At 42.0% G+C, this 22339-nt stretch overlaps 1 protein-coding gene and 1 long non-coding RNA gene across 9 annotated transcripts in view; one reads left to right on the forward strand and one right to left on the reverse strand.

Annotated features, from left to right (window-relative positions):
• LOC135222805 (natural resistance-associated macrophage protein 2-like) overlaps positions 1 to 9981 on the forward strand; it is a 184773-nt gene extending 174792 nt beyond the window's left edge. For all 8 annotated transcript variants that reach the window (XM_064261099.1, XM_064261101.1, XM_064261104.1 and 5 more), the window contains one exon: positions 5077 to 9981. The gene's annotated coding sequence lies outside the window, so the exon portion shown is untranslated. The remainder of the gene's footprint in view (positions 1 to 5076) is intronic.
• LOC135222806 (uncharacterized) overlaps positions 1 to 22339 on the reverse strand; it is a 78317-nt gene that overhangs the window by 11203 nt on the left and 44775 nt on the right. The gene's annotated exons all lie outside the window — the stretch shown is intronic.

The following is a 22339-nucleotide window of genomic DNA, read 5'->3' on the forward strand; positions in this document are numbered from 1 at the left end:
TTGGTGGGAGCTACGCAGGATCCAAATCCTCTCTCCAGCTTCCCTTGGGTTGACGCCCGTTTCGGACCGGAACTGTTCGCTTCGCTTCGCTCTAGAGGCTCTGCCAAGTTACTACTCCCGCCTCTCATGGGGCTAGGAAGTACTATGCTACAAGCTCTACTTTTTTTATGTCGCGCTACCTTAACCCAGATGTCGTTCGCCTGAAGCCGGGATTGTCTTTGGAGCAGGTGTAGCTGGTGGCTCCATCCTTGTCTCCGCAGGATGCCTCAGCATTGGAATCTATGGCAGCCTCCATGCTGCTCACAGTTTCTTGGCTGACTTCTGGTCTGTGGTCATTGCCAAGATAGCTCCTGACAGGTCCCCAGAAGAATTAGTGACTACTTCCTCTCTTGCCAATCTGTTGCAGTCCGAAGGCAAGGCGTTTTCGTATATGGCTTACCTCAGTGTTAGTTTATGGGCTATCCCGCTGCTGATTAGAATGCGATAGGCCAGCGTCGGGCTGACACCAAAGACAGACTGGTGCACCAGTCGGAGTCTCATCCTCGGAGGCATCCGGCTCCTCCTCCTCCCCCTGTCCAGCAGTAATCAAGAAGATGTTGTTTGGTAGGCCATAGAGGAATTTGAGTTCGGCAGGGCCTTCCCGTTCGACTCACCCTTGGTTAGAGGATCAATCTCCCTTTTTGTTCTCGTTCCTTTAGGCCAAGATGGGGCCCAAGGGGCAGAAGTATGGGGCCCTCAGTAGATTAGGCGCCTCTCCTGGGCCAGGGGCGGCTGCCTAGCGGGGCATTGGGCCAAGAGGCAGAGTTGTGAGTAGAGAAGTGGCTGGTAGATACCCTTCAGGTGGGGTGCGTACTGCCATTCGATTTCTTTCCCCCTCTGTCGGACAAGCCGCAACTTATGAAGGCATATCCTCCAGATTCTCTGAGGTTCTTGGCTCTTCGGGAGGAGGTGCAGAAGACGCTGGACAAATTACGATAGAGGAAGTGGTGCGTCCGTCTCCATTTTACAGTTACATCTTCTTGGTGCTCAAGGTGTTGGAAGGATGGAGACCTGTGATTGACTTATCCACCTTGAATCACTGAAGTAGGAAGACACGGTTCAAGATGGAGACCCCGCGTTCAGTGTTGGCAGTTGTGAGGGAAGACGACTTCATGCTGTTGATACACTTAAGGGACGCATACTTCCAAATCCCTGTTCATCTGACGTCCAGGAAATTCCTTCGCTTCTCTCTTGGGAACAAGGTCTTCGAGTTCAAAGTCCTGTGCTTCGGGCTGACAACAGCCCCTCAAGTGTTTGCAAGGGTCTTCTCTCGTGTCAAGTTGGACCCATGCTCAGGGGATCTGTTTGATGAAATACCTCGACAGTTACTTGGTCTTGGCAGTTCCTGGTAAAAGCTGCTGCAGGACAAGGATCGTCTACTTCGGTTCTGTTTGGAACTGGGCATCGTAGTCAACCAGGAAATGTTGAACCTCGTACCCAGTTAAGGGATTCTCTACTTGGGCATGGTCATCGATACGGCTGTGGAAAAAGTTTTCCCGTTGGACCAGAGATTGGAGAAGTTTCGGGTGGGAGCGCGCAACTTCCTGTCGGAACCACATCAGTCAGCTCATCAGTGGCAGGTTCTTCTGGGAGTGTTATCATCCCTGAAGAGGTTGGTCCCTCATGGGCGTCGTCTTCTTCGGTCTCTGCAATGGAGACTGGGGGAATTCTGGTCCTCCGGCAGGGGACTCACCCCTGTTAATGTTCCCTCTGTCTCTGGAAGTGAGAGAAGACCTTCGTTGGTGGCTGGATGACCAGAATCCTTTGAAGTGTGTCCCTCTGCGTTCTCTTCCACCAGACTTCCTTCTGTTCTCAGACACCTCCCTCGCAGGTTGGGCAGCCTTATGTAGGCAACCTCATTGCTTCAGGCATTTGGAGGACAAGCAGCAACATATCAACGTCTTGGAGTTGAAGGCAGCCTTCCTGTGTCTGAAGAAGTTTTGGGAGAAGGTAGAATGTCATTCTGTCATTCTCATGTCGGACAACACCATGGTGGTAACCTATGTGAACAAACAGGGACGCCTGGCTTCTTGTCAACTTCACGCCTTGACCGTCGAGGTTAACCAGTGGGCGATCAGCAGTTCGGTAGAGCTCTCAGCCAGGTATATCCCAGGTAAATTGAATGTAGTCGCAGTCAAACTCAGTCGTCGGGATCAGATCCTAACACTGAGTGGTCATTTCATCAAGTGGTGAAAGACAAGCTTTACCAGGTTTTGGGTAGACCCATGTTGGACCCTTTTTCGACTCGCTTAAAGAAGAAGCTGGAGTTTTTCAGATCCTTAAGCATTGGCGGAGGACGCATTCCAACATCCCTGGGACAACCTGGAGGTGTATGCCTTCCCTCCGTTTTGTTTGATCCGTCAAGTTCTGAACAGGCTAATGAGTTCACAGGGTCTCAGGATGACTTTGGTAGGCCCCTTTGTGGCCTCAAGCGGAGTGGTTCCCAGATCTGCTGTAGTTATTGTCGGAGGTTCCAAGGGAGATGTACACAGTCAGTAGAATACCTGTCTTTTCTCAGAGGACGGCAGGGCATATGTCCAACAGTCTCAGAGAGTCGACCTCCACGGTTTCCAAGGCAATAAGCGATCTACTGTGATTGGTGTCGTAACAGGGTTTTTCTTCACTCGCAACCTCTATTCAACGAATAGCAGACTTTTAACCTTCCTCAGAGACGAGGAACGTTTGGCCGTTTCTGCCATTAGAGGCTACAGGACGGCCCTGAGTTTGGTGTTATGCCTTAAAGGTATCGATATCTCCTCTTCATGGTAACTTTCCTTACTAGTTAAGGGTTTTGAGCAGTCAAGTTCTCCTAGAGAGCTCAAGCCTCAGACATGAGATGTTTCCTTGGTTCTCAAGTGCTTCACTAAGGGTCCATATGAGCCCTTGTGTCGCTCATCTGACAGGAACTTGACGCTCAAGGCAGTTTTCCTTCTGGCCTTGGCATCTTCCAAGAGGGTACGAGAGCTCCATGATTTGAGCTATGATGGGAAGTACGCCAGGGGTTGGGGGTCGTTGTCCTTCAAATTTGTCCCGGATTCCGTGGCCAAGACCCAAAATCCCTCTGTGCACGATTACAAGTTCACTTCGTTTTCCATTCCATCACTGAATGACTTGTGGGTGGTGATGCTCAAGAGCGTTTGTGGTGCCCTGTCTGGGCCCTGCGTTGCTATCTTAAAATGACTCAGCACCTTGGACCACGCTGCCGCAGACTTATTGTTAGCACAGGCCATACAAGAAGAGGTGTCTAGGAATACTATCTCTTTTTGGATATGGGAAACCATCAGACAGGCATGCTTGTCTCTTGATTCCACCACCAAGTCTGTGCAGGCTAGAGCGCATGATGTTAGGGGTACTTGGTTACGCCAGTCCACGTTCGCCTCTTTCTATCTTAAGGATGTTGCTCACAGATCTGCGGACACGTTTTCCCTGGGTCCTGTGGTGGCTGCCCAACAGGTTGTGTACTCATAGTTGCCCCTAACAGGGCACTTTTGTATCTTTCCTAAGATGATTGTGGGGATGAGAGAATGAGGGAGTTGGCTGGTCTCCTTCTTTCTCTTGTACCTTTTCTTCTTCCTTCGGGCGGGTTAAGGAATAGACACGTCATTCGCTGGACCGGTCGATACAATGAGTAAGGTAGTCATACTGATAGTGTGGTCACTTATTATGCAAATGTCAAACCCTCTATTCGGTAGCATATGCTCCACTCCTAGGGAAGGAGGAGTTAAGAGTAGTACAAACATGGTGTGTTGGTTTGCTATTAGACAGTCAAAGTTTCTCTTTAGTTCCCTATGCAATGATTCTCCCATATATCATTGTACATCACTCACGGTCTGAGTGGTTAGATATCAATTTATCTAGCTTCTCAACGGGCTTCAGTCCCTCTCCAGAAGTCATTTCTTCTGGAAGCTGGACTGGTGGGTAGGCCCCCAGCCAGTCTAGGATGTCTTGTACCTCCCTCCAAGTATGAGTCTATCCTATTGTCAAGACCGAAGGTTTGTTTGCGTATGAACAAATGACAAATTTTCTAAGACAATTTGTATTTTTCATAGCTACAAACCTGAGGTCTTAACATTATACTGCCCGCCTCTAGCCACCCCTCTGTTTGTTAAGACATCCTGAGTTGGGAAAGACTGATGTGTGATCGTAGGTGAATCCTTCACCCGATATGCGCGTGCGTGCCAGATGTCACAAGATTTCTTGCTTTCCGACCTTACAAATCACTGTTGAACTCAAGTCTTTATAATTAGAATTGATGTCCACCCACCTCTACCATGTTAACAAATTCGTACATTTGCAGCATGTAGTCCACCCACCTCTACCATGTTAACAAAGTTGTACGTTTGCAGCATGTAGCCATATTATGAATATTTTATCACATCACCTTGGTTTTGCTCCAAATATTATTAATTGCGTTATTCTCTTATATACTGAATATTTCATGCTTAATAATAATAATCCCCCATTTTAGCAATATGTACTGTTGCATCTGAGACAATTATTCTTCCAGTTGGCCAGACATTGTCTGAATGATTATGTTAAACTGTGTCTTCTGTTTTGTATCATTCCACAAGATTACACTGTAAGGACCTACTATATATTGGCATTTGCTTTCACTCATGTTTTTCTCCATTTGAGAAAAACAAGGAAACAAAGACACCACAGAAAATAAGAAGTTGAGGTAAATATTAGAAAAGTAGCAGGCTACTTATCCTAGTCAAACATCACACAAAGGAGAGATGAGTGATGAGTCTACTCTTGACAACAGACAAAGAGAAAGTGACTGGATAGAATAGGTAGAGTGGATGCATTCCCCACTCACCCCTTATCTCCTAAGGCACACCCTTCTTTCTAACCGGTTTACCACAGGCACACAGAAGACATTCCATGCAAAAAGTTTTGGTTTATCTACCTAGGAACAATATAAATTACTTTAAAAAATGTTCTATAGCATTTTATTTTTATTCATTGAATACTAATACTGGTCAAGGACCTTTTCTTCACCTTTTTTATCATATTCAGTCAATTTTTATTTTGCAGGGATTAGGAGGATGGGTTTCCAATTATATGAAGCTTGACCTAATATGGTAAGAAACTAGATTTTAGAGGAATGTAATTTCTTAATTTTAGAAATGAAACACAACAAGAATAGAGGAAAAATCTTAAGTCTTTGTCACCATTTTTTTTTTTTACTCAAACATTATGAAGATAGATTTTGTATACTGGGACCAAATTAACAAAGAAAAGGGAATTTTTAACAATATACGTATATGTGATCATCATAAATAAGATAGGAGAAAAGATTGTATGTTACCATGAACTGTAGCTGCAACAATACTGATACCAGTAGTATGCAAGATACAATGAGCAACATCTTTGCCTACATTTCATATAAATTGTTCATAATTTATATAGGTGTCAATACTGATTTTATAAGAATTACAGTTGTAAAACAGGAATATATCCATCACTACTGGTCAAATGTGCCTTGGTACTTATAGGTGAATGCTTTGCCTTAAATAATAAAGTAAGGAATTATACTAAATTCTCCATCATACTTAAATCATAATTACTGGTACGAGTTTCTGGTTTGTGATACTGTACTTGTCAATTTTAGAGTGGTACTGATTGGTATGTTTCTGCCTTGCAACTGTCAAAGAGCATATAAAATAGCATTTGGTATCCCATTGCAGAATAAAATGGAAAAATTAAAATTTTCAGGCAAGAATCAAACCATAAAAACAGAAATACTGTATTTCATCTTTTGCCCTAAAAATGAATCAAAAGACTCTTGAAGTTATACTTTGTTTTTAACGATAAGTTGTGAAACCAAAATAATATTTTTTGTAATGGTGAATCTTAATTTTTATATCAAAATAATAAAAGCAAATATGAAAAAAAGTTTTGTCGTACACTGAAATATATAATTGTTCAATATTTTTGCAACAATATTTTATCACAGGCAGTTTTTCTGTCGGCAATTGTGAAAATTTCAAAAATGAAAAATCCAGACTACTAATACTGAATTGTATTGAAATTCAGTCCAAGCATCTTTTATTTCTTGTGTGTTAAAATTGGCCACATGTTTGGTAGACTTGGTTTTAAGGTTTAAGCTGAGAATGTTACTTCATTTGGTAACATTTCTAAAAGACACTACCACTTCTATAATTAAGTATTCTTTGTATTAAAAGATCATGACAACTGTTGTAGCATATGTATTCAAGTATGTACTATATTATTTTTATAGTTCTTTGATTTTGTCAAAATGTTTACTACTTTTTCAATTAGAATTTATATAGTATATATAATATATTTCAAGAGCTTCTGCAGACTGGGGGTTGTAAGTTTCATTAGACCAAAACTTTGCATAAAACCTAAGATGTGCATATTTCATATTTACTCTATGAAAGTAAGGAAAGTTAAATGAACCATCTGAAAGTAAAGAAAGATAAATAAATAGCTAGATATTTAAGAGTACAGTAACTATTAAATAGGATGCAGCTTGGCATCTGAAGATATGACATGACCATGCCAACCTTACCATACACCTAACCTAAAAATTGAAAGAATGTTTACTTAGACAGGGGTCTTCACCTGGACTTGTTTACACAACACAATGAAATTTTTGCATGTAGGCTTAAAGTGTACATTAAATCAGGTTTCTTACTATATCTTATTCAAAGTTACTGAAATCAGTTAAGTCTGGAGGTTTCATTTGGTTATGTTTGCTTGTGGTAGGATGGTAGGCAAGCATTTTTATATTGGTGCAGAATTTCTTTATCAATAGGCATGATTCCACGAATGACCAACAGAATGTAAGGATTTACCCTTCTCTAGACATCTCTTCCTTAAAGAGCATCTGGTAATGCAGCCTCCATAAATATTTTCCCCAGTATACTCTTTCTTGGCTGCACTTTTCTTTTTCCTTTTTTTCCCCCCCAACACATATTGCTGCGACTCTGTAGAAATAGTAGTAGGTACATTAGGGTTTTCCTAACCAACAACATGTAGATTATTTGTAGAATTAGTACTAGGTAGAACAGGGTTGTCCTGACTGACAAAATTAAAAACCAGTATGGTGGCTCAAGTAATAATCCTGAACATTGCCTTGATTTTCTGAAATTAAATAGATCATTTTTCTAGATGCACAAAACTCCTGCAACACTGAGTAAAGTTTTGGTCTTGTGATCGGGAAACACTTTGAATATAATGAAAAAAGTCTCGCATGTATCTTGATCAGTGGTACAAAGAATCCAGCACCCATTAACAGCCATGGCCTTCATTATTCTTGCATTTTCAAATGTACTATCAATTTCTGACTGACTTCTGTCTTGGTTTGCTCCTATGTTGACCACCATACTTAGCAATAGATAAAAAGAATATTGGTTCTACTATATGATATAAACATGAGCCGTCAAAGAATCATCATGGTTGGGAGAGAATTTTTTTCAAAAATATTCTCACTTGTGTGAGAAAACTCCTTTTGTCCATTAGTATATATTTTTCCCCACTTTCAAAACATGCACCTTACAATATTGCCACCAACTACATTGCTTCATTAAATATCTTAACTTATTGTTTAGAGAAAGTGTGCCCATATCAAGACTTAAAATAGACGCTAAATTTAGAAATTCTTCACTAGTTAAGGTGCAACATGCTGTCACTGTGACTTTTAAATGGATAATAGCACTAGAGTTTAATGGAGCAAATATGGAAAATGTATAGGTTGATAATCAGAAAATTGTATAACTGGTGACCCCAGTTTAATCATGACTACGTTACTGGTTAAATTTAAACAGCCTGTGAATCAGGATTACGTCCCTTAAACATGCATCCACACAACATTGGAGTTGTGGAAGGAAGAATCAGCAAGAGTTCATGTGAAGGCATGGAAATGAGTTGGGAATTTAAAAACTTTTCCAGTTAGGGCTCCTGTCAAAGCTGTAAATCATTTGTACTTTATTTTCCAACATTTTTAGGTTCTGTATAAAGCTTTCAATATTTTCAGCCGTATCTCAGATAGCTTATACCCCTGTCTGCAGACAGCCCAGTCTGTAATTGCTAATGCTATGTCTGAATTGTCCATTTGTGTTTTATGCCTTAGCAAATCTGTTTGCACTGTGACATCTTCTGGAATCTTGTTGACTTTAGTGAATCCAGTGTGTTTGGGAATTATATAAGCAAAATTTTAAATGACAGTCTTAAAGATTTAGTACAGTTAATACATTGAATAATCCTCTTCACTACAAAATTTATCCAGATTGTTAACATTGAATTTTCTATAGTGTATACTGTACAAATACAGAATATACCTGGCCTTTTTTATGCATGAATAAATTAGTTGCAAGGTTTACTTTAAATGTAGTAAATTATATGATGTTTAATGTATGGCCCTTTCCTGTGAATACGCAGTATGTATTTTGAAAACCTCTATCAACCATAAATGGATTTTCAAGATCTTGTACTTTGAACTGTACAATCATAAATTTGGGTCAGATGCATGCCTTTGCAGTCATCTAGTACTGAATTTTTTTGTATTTTTTTATACTGATCATGTTCATCTTTTTCTACACCTCACAATGCCATATCTACCTTTATGGCCCCCACAGTTCTATGTGATATCCATTTTAAATAGTTCTACTAATTTAGATTCATTTTGCTGTAAATCCTGATGTTGGTTCTTCTGTCATAATCTGTAATATTAGCTCAAAGTTGTAGAGCACTTTATAAAGATGATGTGCATCACCATCTCCTGCACGTCATATGTTTGTGTATGGCTGTTAGATAGGCTTTGTCTTCACCTATCTTATTTTCTTTCTTTGAGATACTGTACATATACTGTTCTTAGAATTAGGGATAATCTCAAAATTAAGGCTGTGTGCTCTTTTAAAAGCAGAAAAGCTTCTGCCAGTATAACTTGACATTTATTTTTGTAATTATAGTAAATATTATGAACTTACTAATTTAACAAAAGTGACAACTAAACAGTGTGTTTGCCCAAGTTTTACTGAAAATTAATTTATTTTATACTGCTTCATCAGAGACAGCAATATTGGAATTTGTAATATACAGTCCTATACAGGATAATGTTGGTTAAAAACTTTTAAAGATATTTTGCAAATGTCTTTAAGCAAAGATGTACTACTGATAAGCCTTTCAGTACCTTGAATTGTTGACACTGATGCCATAGAACTACTCAAGCTTGTCTAACAATACTACACATTTTTAGATTGTTGATGGTGTAATGATGAAGCAGTGGTGCTAATATAATTAAAATATTCTAGACATAAGAATTTTTTTCTTGTAAGTTCAGTTCCTCAGCCAATGACCCATATACCTGGGTTACATTTTGTTCATAGCTAAAGAATTCTTTACATTTGAGCTTGACTTTTATTTTTTTCCAAAACCTGTTGTAACAGGTTATAATTTTGTATGTACATATTTTGCTTGTATAGCTTGAGTTTTTTCTGATAGGTTGCTAGTTCACAATGGTATATATTTGATTTGCTATGAAAAATTAGAAGTTGAAACTTGTGGTAGTTTCTATGTTACAGATTCTTCTTAAATGAAATTTTCTGAGTATTGTCTTCCTTAAGCAGGGAAGCCATGTAATATTATTTACGCAGTAGGATGCTTAGTAGTCAAAAGAACCTCAAAGTCATCAACTGCTACATTTTGTTTCAATGTTGGGTTAGTGTAGCTTAAACAGTATATTTAGTATTTTTGTTGATGTATATACAGGTATAATATTTTAGGTTTTTATATATTTATTGGGTGTTAGAAGCACCAGTGAATTTATCTCAGAATATGAATCTTTTGCAGCAGATCCTACTAGAATGTTCTCTGCAAGCACGAATTTCATGTATATGTGTTCTGAATCTTATGCAGCAGGCATTGTTGTTTCTGCATGGCATTGTTGCAATTTCATAATAAAGTTTTTATTCATTGGTTTTATTATTCCCCTTACTATAACAATAACCAAAGTAATAAAAGGGTGGAAACTAATGTAAAAGAAATTACATGAAGTTAACCAGAATAACAGCAATTCTAATTAATTAATAAATTTATTCAACATTCCTGTAAAAGTTCTCCCCATAAAACAGGTTTTGACTCAAGAGAAAAACTTATTTTTTATAAGCATCTGTGAGTCCTCCAAGGAGTTGTTACTCTTACAGGACCACCAGGGGCTCCATAAGGCAGACCAAATATCAAAGAATTCTCTCATAGTTGGTACTGGTTAGAAGAATTATAATACGTAGTACCAGATGACACAGTGATAAAGAGTATAAAGACTCCATATTATCCTTCTCACATAAATGTGGCAACACTGCATGAGTCAGCCATGTTTGCCACTACGTACTTACTATGTTTGTGAAAGAAAACACCCACTACTGAATCCCACGCCTTTTTTCAGGGAAAGTGGGTAGGTTTGAGTATTTGCAGTGGCTGTCAATAATAGGTTTTCCTTACATCAAAACCTATTTTTATAAGTGTAAGATCTGTTGTTCCACAAAGTCGCATGTGAAAGTAATTAACCAGTGATAAAACACCTTAGCTTCCTGATTAAGATATCCTATCAACCCAAACAAACAACTGGTCCATGGTTTAGTCATTTGAGTGAAGCTTCTTTTATTGAGTTTCCATTTGAGGTTAATAATGAAGGGAGAAAGAACCTGTATGTCACATGTACAGGGTGACAACTAAATATGTGAAGGTGGGAAGCAGAATAACCACTCTGCCCCGACAATTAGCAGAGTGTATGAAAAGACCATCTGGGAAGGTAGCCATGACAACTATGTACTTGAAGTGACCTGACTGGGTATATGTTTTATCGGTAATGCCTAGTTCCCACATAAAAAGATTTCCTCTTAGACATGTTCAACAATGATAGGCCAAGGGACGTGGGTAATGAAGTCTTGTATCATGTAAGAGAGCCGAGTTTGCTGATCCTTTCTCCTGACACAAAAGAGGTCAAGAAACCCACCATCTGGAGCATACAGATTGTGGGTGTATTGGAACCACTTAGTTCAACAACAGGAACCAAAGAACCCTAACAAGAGCACGTCATTAGAGTATAAAATCCCAGAGGGTGTAGGTTTAAGACACTAGTATTGGAGTCTAAGCCAAACGCGTAGCACAAAGGCCTAGATTGTGTAGCTTTTCATATCACTGTGGTAATTACAGGTTCATGTCTTTAAACAGGTGAATAAGAAAAATTTTTGCAGAAAAAGTCAGGAGCCGTTGGAGTCATTTCAACTCTGCGCTCTCTGTGGGGGTAATCAAATGCACCAAACATATGGATTGGTATTGCCTGATAGATGAAGTATGATATTGTTATTGTACAATAAAGTTTCATACATACTTACCTGGCAGATATATACGATTAAATGGCCCACCCAGCGTCCCCTCAGGAGACAGGTGGAAGAGAAAATCTGGTTCTAGAATGGTAATGGTTCCTATTCCTGCCACCCAGCGGCAGGGCGGTAGATCCCCTGACCTACCTGTAGCGTGTGCCGCGAAATTCGAATTTTGTCGGGGACGACGGAGTCTATAGCTAAGTATATATCTGCCAGGTAAGTATGTATGAAACTTTATTGTACAATAACAATATCATTTTCATGCATTCAACTTCCCTGTCAGATATATACTTAGCTGATTGGCACCTTTGGTGGAGGGTAAGAGACAGCTAATTACTGATTAGACAGGTAAACAACATACGTTGTAGGTAATATATCTATAAAAACCTTGGTTCCTACCTGTTTTGGCGGAAGATTTCATAGCTACTGCTTAGAAGTCTGCTTCGCCTCAAGAGCCTCAGCGAGGATGTGACCTATGGCTAAGAGCTCTTGTGGGGACTGTCGATGGGGTCTTATCCACTTACTCGACAGAACCTGATGGCCTTTGTCAATGGGGTCTTATCCACTTACATGACAGTACACCTATGCCTAATGGCATCATAAAGGAGTACAACACCGATCCCGATCCTAACCGTGGATTAGTACTAAGATTGAAAGGAGTTATCCCCAACCACCTTTCAAACAATCTTAAAATTCAACACCAAATCATTTTTAAAACCAAAACTAAACAAAATTAAGGATCAGTCTTATCTCCTTTACCCAGCACTGTATCCGCTGATACATAAGGACCCAGAGAGAAGCATTTCTCGTATATTACTCTTACATCCTTTAAATAATGGGAGACAAACACTGAGTTGCATCTCCAGTACGTCGCTGCTAAGATATTTTTCATCGACATGTTTTTGTTGAAAGATATCGATGTTGCAACTGCACGTACCTCGTGCGCCTTCACTCTTAACGTTTCAAATGATTCACTTTTGCATTTCATGTGTGCCTCAGTAATCACATTCCTGACGAAAAAAGCTAAGGCGTTTTTTGACATAGGTCTCTTAGGGTCCTTAACCGCACACCAGAGACTTTGATTGCAACCTTGCAGTTGCTTCTTCTTCTGAAGGTAAAACTTAAAGGCTCTAACTGGAAATAGTGACCTTTCCAGTTCCCTTCCCACAAGTTGAGAAAGTCCTTTAATTTCAAAACTTCTGGGCCAAGGCCTCGAAGGGTTTTCATTTTTGGCTAAAAATAAAGGCCGGAAAGATACCACTGCAGTCTCTCTTTTAAATCCCACTCTTGAGTCTAGAGCCTGCAACTCACTGACACTCTTGGTAGTAGCGAGAGCCATGAAACAAAAATTGCATTTTCTTGTAATGTCTCTGAAGGATGCTTGATGAGGAGGCTCAAACTTCTCTGACGTGAGGAACTTCGGAACCACGTCTTGATTCCAGCTCTTCGCTTTCAATTTTGATGTCTCAAAAGACCGTATCAGGTCATGAAGATCTTTGTTTTCTTCTATGTTCAGGCCCCTGTTCCTGAACACAGCAGATAGCATGCTTCTATACCCCTTTATTGTAGAAACTGCCAATTGAGATTCTTCTCTCAGATATAGAAGAAAATCGGCAATATCGGTCACAGAGGTATCGGAGGAGGACAGCTTCTTCCCCTTACACCATCTACGGAAGACTTCCCACTTCGATTGGTAGATCCGCATGGTAGAGGATCTTCGTGCTCTTGCAATCGCTCTTGCAGCCTTGCGAGAAAAGCCTCTCGCTCTGACCAGTCTTTCGATAGTCGAAAGGCAGTCAGGGAGAGAGCGTGGATGTTTTTGTGAAACCTCTCGAAGTGGGGTTGTCTGAGCAGATCTGTCCTTTCGGGAAGAGATCTGGGGAAGTCCACCGTCCATTCCAGTACCTCTGTGAACCATTCTCGAGCGGGCCAAAAGGGAGCGATGAGTGTCATCCTCGTTCCTTCCGAGGACACAAACTTCCTTAACACTTCCCAGTAGCTTGAACGGGAGAAAAGCGTAAGATTCTATGCCCGACCAATCCATGAGAAGGGCATCGATTGCTATGGCTCTGGGATCCTCCCTAACGAGCAGAAGTTCTCCATCCTTCTGGAGAGGAACATCGCAAACAGGTCTATTGAGGTTTCCCCCATAGACCACAGTTTCTGGCAGACTTCTGAATGGAGAGTCCATTTCTGTAGGAAGGACCTGGTTCTTCCTGCTCAGTCTGTCTGCTCTATATTCCTCCCTCCTTGAACGAATCTTGTTAGGAGTACTATTTTCCGTTCCTCTGCCCAGATCAATAGAGCTCTTGCTAACTCGTATAGGGAGAAAGAGTGCATCCCCCCCTGCTTTCTGATGTATGCCAGAGCCGTGGTGTTGTCCGAGTTGACCTGGACCACCACGCCTCTGACATCCTCTTCGAAATGCCTCAGAGCCAAATGAATGGCTAGAAGCTCCTTCGCATTTATGTGCCAGGACATCTGTTCTCTCGTCCAGATGCCTGACACTTCCTTCGTTCCTAGTGTTGCTCCCCATCCTGTTTCTGAGGCGTCGGAAAACAACACTAGGCGAGGGTTCCGCAGAGACAAGGACACTCCCTCGTTCTTTCTTAGAGGGTTTAACCACCATCGCAAGTGGGACTTGATATCTTGTTGTAGAGGGAAAGAGTGCAAGTAATTTCTCCTGTCTTCCATGTTCCTACCCACATTTTTCCTCAGGTAGAACTGCAGAGGTCTCATGTGCAGCCTCCCAGAGAAACTAACTGCTCTAGCGACGTAAGGGTGCCCAGAAGACTGAGCCATTCCCTCGCTGAGCTTCGCTCTTTCTCTAGGAAGGCCGAGACTTTCTCCAATCCTCGAGCAATCCTTTCTTGGGATGGAAATGCTCGAAAACCCCGAGAATCCATCCGAATCCCCAGATACACAATGTCCTGGCTGGGGATCGTCTGAGATTTCTCGAGGTTTACGAGCAATCCGAGTGATCTTACCAGATCTAGAGTCGTTTCCAAGTCCTCCAAACACTGTTGTCTCGATCTCGCTCTTATGAGCCAATCGTCCAAATAGAGTGATATTTTCCACCCACACCTTCAGAGTAGCCATCTTGCTACGTTCCTCATCAATGCCATAAACACTTGAGGAGCATCGAGAGGCCGAAGCACAAAGCCCTGAATTGGTAAATCCTGCCCTGCACTATGAATCGATATTTTCTCGATGAAGGATGCATTGGGGACGTGAAAGTAAGCGTCCTGCAGGTCGAGGGAGACCATCCAATCTCCTGGATGCAGAGCCGCAAGGACCGAGTTGGAAGTCTCCATGGAGAACTTTGTCTTCTCCACGAAGCGGTTCAATGCGCTCACGTCCAGCACAGGCCTCCACCCCCCCCGCAGCTTTCGGCACTGGGAAAAGGCGATTGTAAAAGCCCCGGGAGTGAGGATCCTGCACTGTTTCGATGGCCTCCTTCTCCAACATTTGCTGTACCAGATGTAACAGGGATTCCCTCTTTGCAGGATCTTTGTACCTCGCTGACAGCTCCCTCGGTGTCGACGTCAATGGAGGTCTGTCTCTGAAGGGGATGAGATATCCTTTCTTGAGTATTTCCAGAGACCAAGAATCTGCTTGTCTCGAGGCCCACGCTTCTGAAAACTTCAGCAGCCTGGCCCCCACTGGTGCTTGGAGGACTGGTATCTCATTTGGTCTTCTTTGTTGGTCTAATGGAAGAAGACCTTCCTCTTTCTGATCCTCTTTATCTAGGGGCTCGGCCTGATGAACTCCCTCGAAAGGGCGGCTGAGCGCTTCGTGACTCCCTCTTCGTGGCAGGAACAGCTGGTCTCGACTTCTTCACTGATTAAACTAGCAAGTCTTGCGTTGCCTTCTGTTACGGACCCTTGAGATCTCAGAGACAATGTTACGGCCTCTGAGGGAGGTCCGCTTCATGTTCGATATAAAATAAAAAAAAAAACTTATCAACACAAACAGTTGAAACTGGGGATATGAACATAGAAGAAACACTAACACAACGAAGGTTTATTTACAAGCTTACTAACAAAGGTAAATGCAGAATGGTATCTCCTATTTACATAAAACGCTAGAATCTTACACGCATGAACTGGGGGAAACAGTGAGGTAATAAGGAATACTTTGCCTAGAAACAGTTTGGCACTTTCGAAGAAAGGTGGCTTCATAAATGTAGATCGGCGATGCTGACACCCTCTTGGCTCCGTATTGCAGAAATTAATCTTCTTGTAAGGCAGGAATTCCTCAACACCTGTAACAGGACCTTTTCTTCTCTGAAGTCTGCCCGACGTCGAGATAACACGGTAGACCACACCTGAAGACGACTAGACCAATAGCCAACCAATTCTCGAACAACTCTTCTTCTGATTGATACTTCGTCGGCTTTCCTTTTTTCTCGTATCTCACGGAAAATCTCTGGCTGCTGCTGATCTCTCACTAATAAACTGATCTGTGGCTCTCTGTGACTAAACTGGTGATCTCTCTTTTACGATCTCTCTCTCTCTTCTACGATCACTCCTCTCCAAAGTTCGTTCGTCGTCTTTATACGGCACTCTGGGGGCGGAGCCTACAGCGAATGTCACCGACTCCAGGGATTTCTAGAACTTTCTTAGATGAATCTAGACGAGGCATTTGCATCAGAAATCGCGGCGTTTCTCCGTAATATTGGCGCGTTTTGCGCTCCACAATACGCCCGACGATTCTGGAACAACCACGAACATAGGCGCCTCCACGTGCGCGAAAACCTCCTTGCTGCCGAACTTCTCGAAAATGCGTTCTCCTTTCCTTTACCTTTCTTTGCTATGAAGCAATTACCATCACACACCCCCCAAAAGAGAAAAAAAAATGAAATCAATTGATTTTATTTTTTTTTTCTAAAGAGAAGCAAGAATTAAACAGCGGGGGAAACAATTCTGCATAAAGCTTTAATTCAGTCAAACAAACACACACTTCCCCACTCACACTTACTCGTGCGATAACAGAAAACGGTAATTAGGCTGCTCATTCTGAGAAATCTCTAGAGAGACTATCAGCTAATACATTATCCTTCTCTCTTACTTTTTCCGTTTTCTGAACTCTGCTTAAAACTTTATAATAACTAAAACACCTATTGTGTTTGGCTCAAAACTAATCTCACTCAGTAACACTTACATGGGCAGAGGCCATGGCACGGGGCGTTGTCTATTATTCTGAAGCAAAATTACGTTAACTGACTTTGCTCTACTCTTACCCACATTAATTCTATAATTATATTCCCCTCTCCTGTAACACTGAATAAAGACCTTCGTATATAAGGTAAAAATGGACTCTCTCTCGAGACTAGTACTAAAGCTTTATCTCTTTCACACAAACTTCTTTCTTTTGCTTGAAGATGAGGGTTTCCTTCAGTTTCCCCTTTACTTCCGTTCAGGTTTTCTTTCGCTAATTGCCAAGCGCTTCGTTCATCCTCCGCAAGCTGCCAAACATCTCTTAGATTGTTTTTATAATAATCAAGATTAGTTATACAATCACATCTACCCTTACTTCTAGACAAAGTTCCAAACATATTTATAACATTATCAAAATATTCGCCTACTGAAGAAATATTACACAACGGAACTCTGGGAATTACTTGAATCGGTTTCCCTGCAATTTGATATTCAAGACCGCTTAAAACATACATCATTTTTGCATCTTGGGCCAAAAGTGTGCCCTACTCAATACACTTGAAAGTTTTATTACTCCAAATTGTTCTTGCTCATCATATGCTAACTTCAAAACTAGTTCCCGAAGCTTCCTAGAACTACTAATTGTTCTGTGACTTCCTCTTTACTACCTGACTTCGGTCGAACATAACGACACAAAACTTCGTCCTTTAAAACATAGTTTCTTCTTACACACATAATCGAGATCATCATCCAACTCATATTCAAAAATTCGGGTTAGCGTACTCATTCCTCTTTCTGCCAACTTGACTAGCTCATCCTTATCCAAAACGTTAGAGCCTAATTCATCACCGTAACTAGTACTAGATACTGGTACATTTACTACGTTACTCTCGACAGCTACGCCTTCCCCTTGGCTACTACTGTCCACGATAGAGTTCGCTCTCTCAGCCACACTCATGCTAAGATCAACCTCGCTACCTCTATCACACTCGTTCGAATCCACGAACAAATTATGATCGTAGTCTATGTCTGTATCTAAACCCGACCTAGTTACTACCATTTCAGGCACTGGAATATTCCTCACAACAGGATTCACATTCTTGGATAAAGCTAAGTCATTACCGACAATAATGTCAATGCCTTCAACGGGCAAACTGTCCACAACTTACAACTGCAAGTTTTACTTCTCCTGACACTACCTGACTTTCTAAATTCAAACTTCAAACAAAGGACAAAGAACAACACGTGTTAGGAAATCCACCTAACATAACTTTCTCTTCCATACTGATTTCTGCCCTGTTCACACACACACTCTTTGAATCAGTGAGACAGCGGCCCCTGTGTCTCGAAGCAAGACTACTTCTCTCGAATCTACTCCTCCAAGAGAGGAAACCACGCCTTCCGACAGAAATTCACCAAAAACTTTCCTAGTTTCTCTCATCACATCATCCCTACTTGACGAAAGGTTAACTAGCGATACTGGTTTCTTACCGTCCTTCCTTTCTGCTGCACAATTTCTCGCTAAATGCCCTTTCCCATTACATCGGAAACAAGTTAATTCTGAGCCACTATATGCCATTCTACTCTTACAAACCTTAGACGTATGACCAGGTTTTCCGCATGTATAACAGGAATAGTCACTTTTACTCGCATTGCTATTACTAGGACTGAAACCTTTACTGCTTTGTACTCTACCAGACGAAGGATCATTTCGTTTCCTACTAACACTCAAATTATGAGTTAGACTATATTTGTCAGCTAGCCTAGTTGCTCCTGCAAAAGATACTTCTCGCCTATCCTCTATATAAAGTTTAATCTCAGGGGATACGTTATCTTTGAAGTTTTCTAACAACACTAAGTTCTTCAAACCGTCAAAATCCTCAACCTTAGCAGAAGTTAACCAATCAAAAAACAGCCTATCTAACTTCTTACCATATTCTACATACGTAATATTTTCATCCGTTTCTCAAATTTTCTAAATTTCTTACGTACGCCTCTGGTACTAGCCTATACGCGCTAAGAATGGTTTCTTTCACGATATCGTAATTATCGCATTCCTCCTTAGACATGCAACTATACACAGTAAGTGCCCTACCACTCAAAACTGATTGAAAATATAAAGTCCACGTTTTTTAGGAGAACCTACTCGTTCCATTAACTTCTCAAAACACATGAAATATGTCGTAACATCTTCCTCATCGAACTTTGGTACTAATTTCAGCACTGCACTCATACCTAACGTATCAGCTTCGTTTTTGTTCTCGCCTGACCGACTGTTACGAGTACTTTCCTTAACCGAAGCAATTTCCAACTCATGCATACGTTCTTTCTCTCTCTCTTCCTGCTGCATTACCAACATTTATCTCTCTCTTGCTGCATTTTCATTACTTCTCTTTCTTGCTGCATTTTCATTGCTTCTCTCTCTTGCTGCATTTTCATTGTTCTCTCTCTTGTTGCATTTTCATTGCTTCTCTCTTAGCCGCTCTTTCATCTCTCTCATACTTTCTCTTTCTTTCTTCTCAACATACTCACGGAGATCATTCCCCTCTAGACCCTAGTAGCTTACCTGACTCAATAAACTCTTTTCACCATCTCACTCATTCTGATTCTTTATATATTTTCCCTGTTTCAAACTGTTAAAGTGTTGATAGCCTAGGCAAGGTCGCCACAAATTTTACGGACCCTTGAGATCTCAGAGACAATGTTACGGCCTCTGAGGGAGGTCCGCTTCAGGTTCGATATAAAATAAAAAAAAACACAAACAGTTGAAACTGGGGATATGAATATAGAAAGAAACACTAACACAACGAAGGTTTATTTACAAGCTTACTAACAAAGGTAAATGCAGAATGGTATCTCCTATTTACATAAAACGATAGAATCTTACACTGCATGAACTGGGGGAAACAGTGAGGTAATAAGAATACTTGCTAAACAGTTTGGCACTTCGAAGAGGTGGCTTCATAAATGTAGATCAGCGATTGCTGACACCCTCTTGGCTCCGTATTGCAGAAATTAATCTTCTTGTAAGGCAGGAATTCCTCAACACCTGTAACAGGACCTTTTCTTCTCTGAAGTCTGCCCGACGTCGGGATAACACGGTAGACCACACCTGAAGACGACTAGACCAATAGCCAACCAACTCTCGAACAACTCTTCTTCTGATTGATACTTCGTCGGTTCCTTTTTTTTCGTATCTCACGGAAAATCTCTGGCTGCTGCTGATCTCTCACTAATAAACTGATCTGTGGCTCTCTGTGACTAAACTGGTGATCTCTCTTTTACGATCTCTCTCTCTCTTCTACGATCACTCCTCTCCAAAGTTCGTTCGTCGTATTTATACGGCACTCTGGGGGCGGAGCCTACGGCGAATGTCCATCCGACTCCAGGGATTTCTGAACTTCTTAGATGAATTCTAGACGAGGCATTGCATCAGAAATCGCGGCGTTTCTCCCGTAATATTGGCGCGTTTTTGCGTTCCACAATACGCCCGACGATTCTGGAACAACCACGAACATAGGCGCCTCCAACAGTGGCGCGAAAACCTCCTTGCTGCGAACTTCTCGCCAAAAAAATGCGTTCTCCTTTCCTTTACCTTTCTTTGCTATGAAGCAATTACCATCACACTTCTCAGTTAGCGAGTGAGAAATATCCCTCACTAACTGAGAAGGGAAAAGCTGCTTCGAAAGAGGGGGGCGTATAGGAGAGACGCCCTCTGAACGGGAGAGACCGCTTTTGTCAAGAATGAGCTGAATACAGATCTCTTTTTGAGAATTCCTGCCCCAAAAAGGGATGCCACTTCTGCTGATCCATCTTGGACCGCCTTGTCCATACAGGCCAGTACGCTATGTAGGACTTCGGGTTCCAAGAAATCGGGGTCTTGCGTCTTCTTGGCCAAAGCCCCAAGGGACCAGTCTAGGAAGTTAAAAACTTCCAAGACATGGAATACTCTCTTGATGAGATGGTCCATTTCTGACATAGTCCAAGTCGTTTTAGCAGATGGAAGCGCATGTCTTCTTGACGAGTCTACTAATGTAGAGAAGTCTGCGTCTGCAGAAGCAGGGAGGGCGAGTCCCATTGCTTCTCCTGTGTTATACCAAATTCCTCTCTTTCCCGATAGTCTGGAAGGGGGGCAGGTAAAAACAGTCTTCATTGAGATGGTCGGTTGCATTTTCAAAAATGAGGATGACTTTGATGTCCTCGTACTTAAGAATAACGAACGAGGAGAAGGAGGGGCAGCAGGACTCAGAGACTTTCCAAACTCTTTCAATAAGAGGGCTGCTAAGGTCTTATAGTCTGAAAGACCTGCCCCCTTATTGGCTTCCGAGTCTGATACATCTTCCATATCATATCCAGTCACATTAGGAGAAGAATGAGCAACTGGAGGAGGGCTCCTCTCCAAGCACGGTGAGGGGCTCTTAGCAGTACCGGCTCTAACCTGACAAGGGCTACGGCCGCCTGTGCGACATCTTGAGTCCCTGTCAGGAGAAGGCCGATCCTGCAATTTGCCCTTATTCACATTAGAACCGTCCTGATAAGGACGACGGCCGCCTGTGCGACAACTAGCGTCCCTATCAGGAGAAGGTCTTGAATGCGAAAAACTTCTCGCAGAATCAGCCACATCCTGACAAGGGTTACGGCCGCCCGTGCGACATCTTGAGTACCTGTCAGGCGAAAACTGATCCTGTTCCATGTCGGATGAAGCTGGAGATCCTGGCTCATGGTGCCTGGATGATGCATCATTCTTGGATGGTTTCTCGCTGCTGCGGCACCTGGCTGGCAGGAGCCTCAGACGCCCAGCGCCCGGCAGGCGCCTGGATCCTGGCAGGAGCCTGGAGCCTGTCAGGCGCCCTCCTGTACGTATCAATATTGGTTGGAGCCTCTCGCCTGGTAGGCGTTTTGCGCCTGGCAGGCGCCTCGTCCGAGCTATCTGAAACTTCTGCTGGACGGGATTTTTTGATAGGAAGGAAGCGGTCCTTTCTCCAAGGAGGATCCTTCTTCAATACTCCAACCAACAAAGATATTTGCTGTTGCATTTCTTTCAGGATCTTCATAGCAACGTCTTCTTTCTCCGCATCCGATCTAGGGGAAGGAGGATTTGATGAATAGATATCTTTCTTCTTCTTTTCCAGTGGATAGTCCTCTGGAAAACTTTCCGGGCTAGAATCCAGAGCTGGCGAATACCACAATCTTTTAGGTCTCGATAGCTTGTCAGAACTCCACCCTTTTTTCGATGAAGAATCGGATGACGAAAAACACTGTTTTAGGATGCCTTTCCAACGGCTATCCTGGCAGTCTGGGACGCTACTACAGATCCTGCCGAGGGGACGCCTGACCGGTGGGGATTCTCTGAGACCTCCGTACGGCTTTCGACATTCCTTCTCCTCTGGGCTTGGGAGCTTGGAAGAGGTCTAGGCCTGGGAGCGAGACAGAGCCGATCAGATGCACCCTCCACTTTACTGGGAACACTTTCACTTTGCTTACCTTCTAAATCCTTCAGTTTGCGTTCCATCTTCAAGAGGGAAGCCTTCAAATTTGCAATTTCCGATACCGAACTTGCAGAATCTGATAAAGGAGAAGGTAATGCTGTATGGGAGGAAGCAACAATTACATTAGAGATAGGTACTAGACTACTAACTGGCTCGTTAGAGCCCGACCTACTCAAACTTTTGGAAGAGGCTTTTCTAGCCTTATCCCTTTCCAATTTTCTCAAATATGAATTAAGAACCTTCCATTCCTCCTCATTTAAATTCTCACATTCAGCACAAGTGTTAGATTCGGAACATT

Source organism: Macrobrachium nipponense, chromosome 8 (genome assembly GCF_015104395.2).
Source record: "Macrobrachium nipponense isolate FS-2020 chromosome 8, ASM1510439v2, whole genome shotgun sequence".
In the NCBI taxonomy this organism is placed as follows: Eukaryota; Metazoa; Arthropoda; class Malacostraca; order Decapoda; family Palaemonidae; genus Macrobrachium; species Macrobrachium nipponense.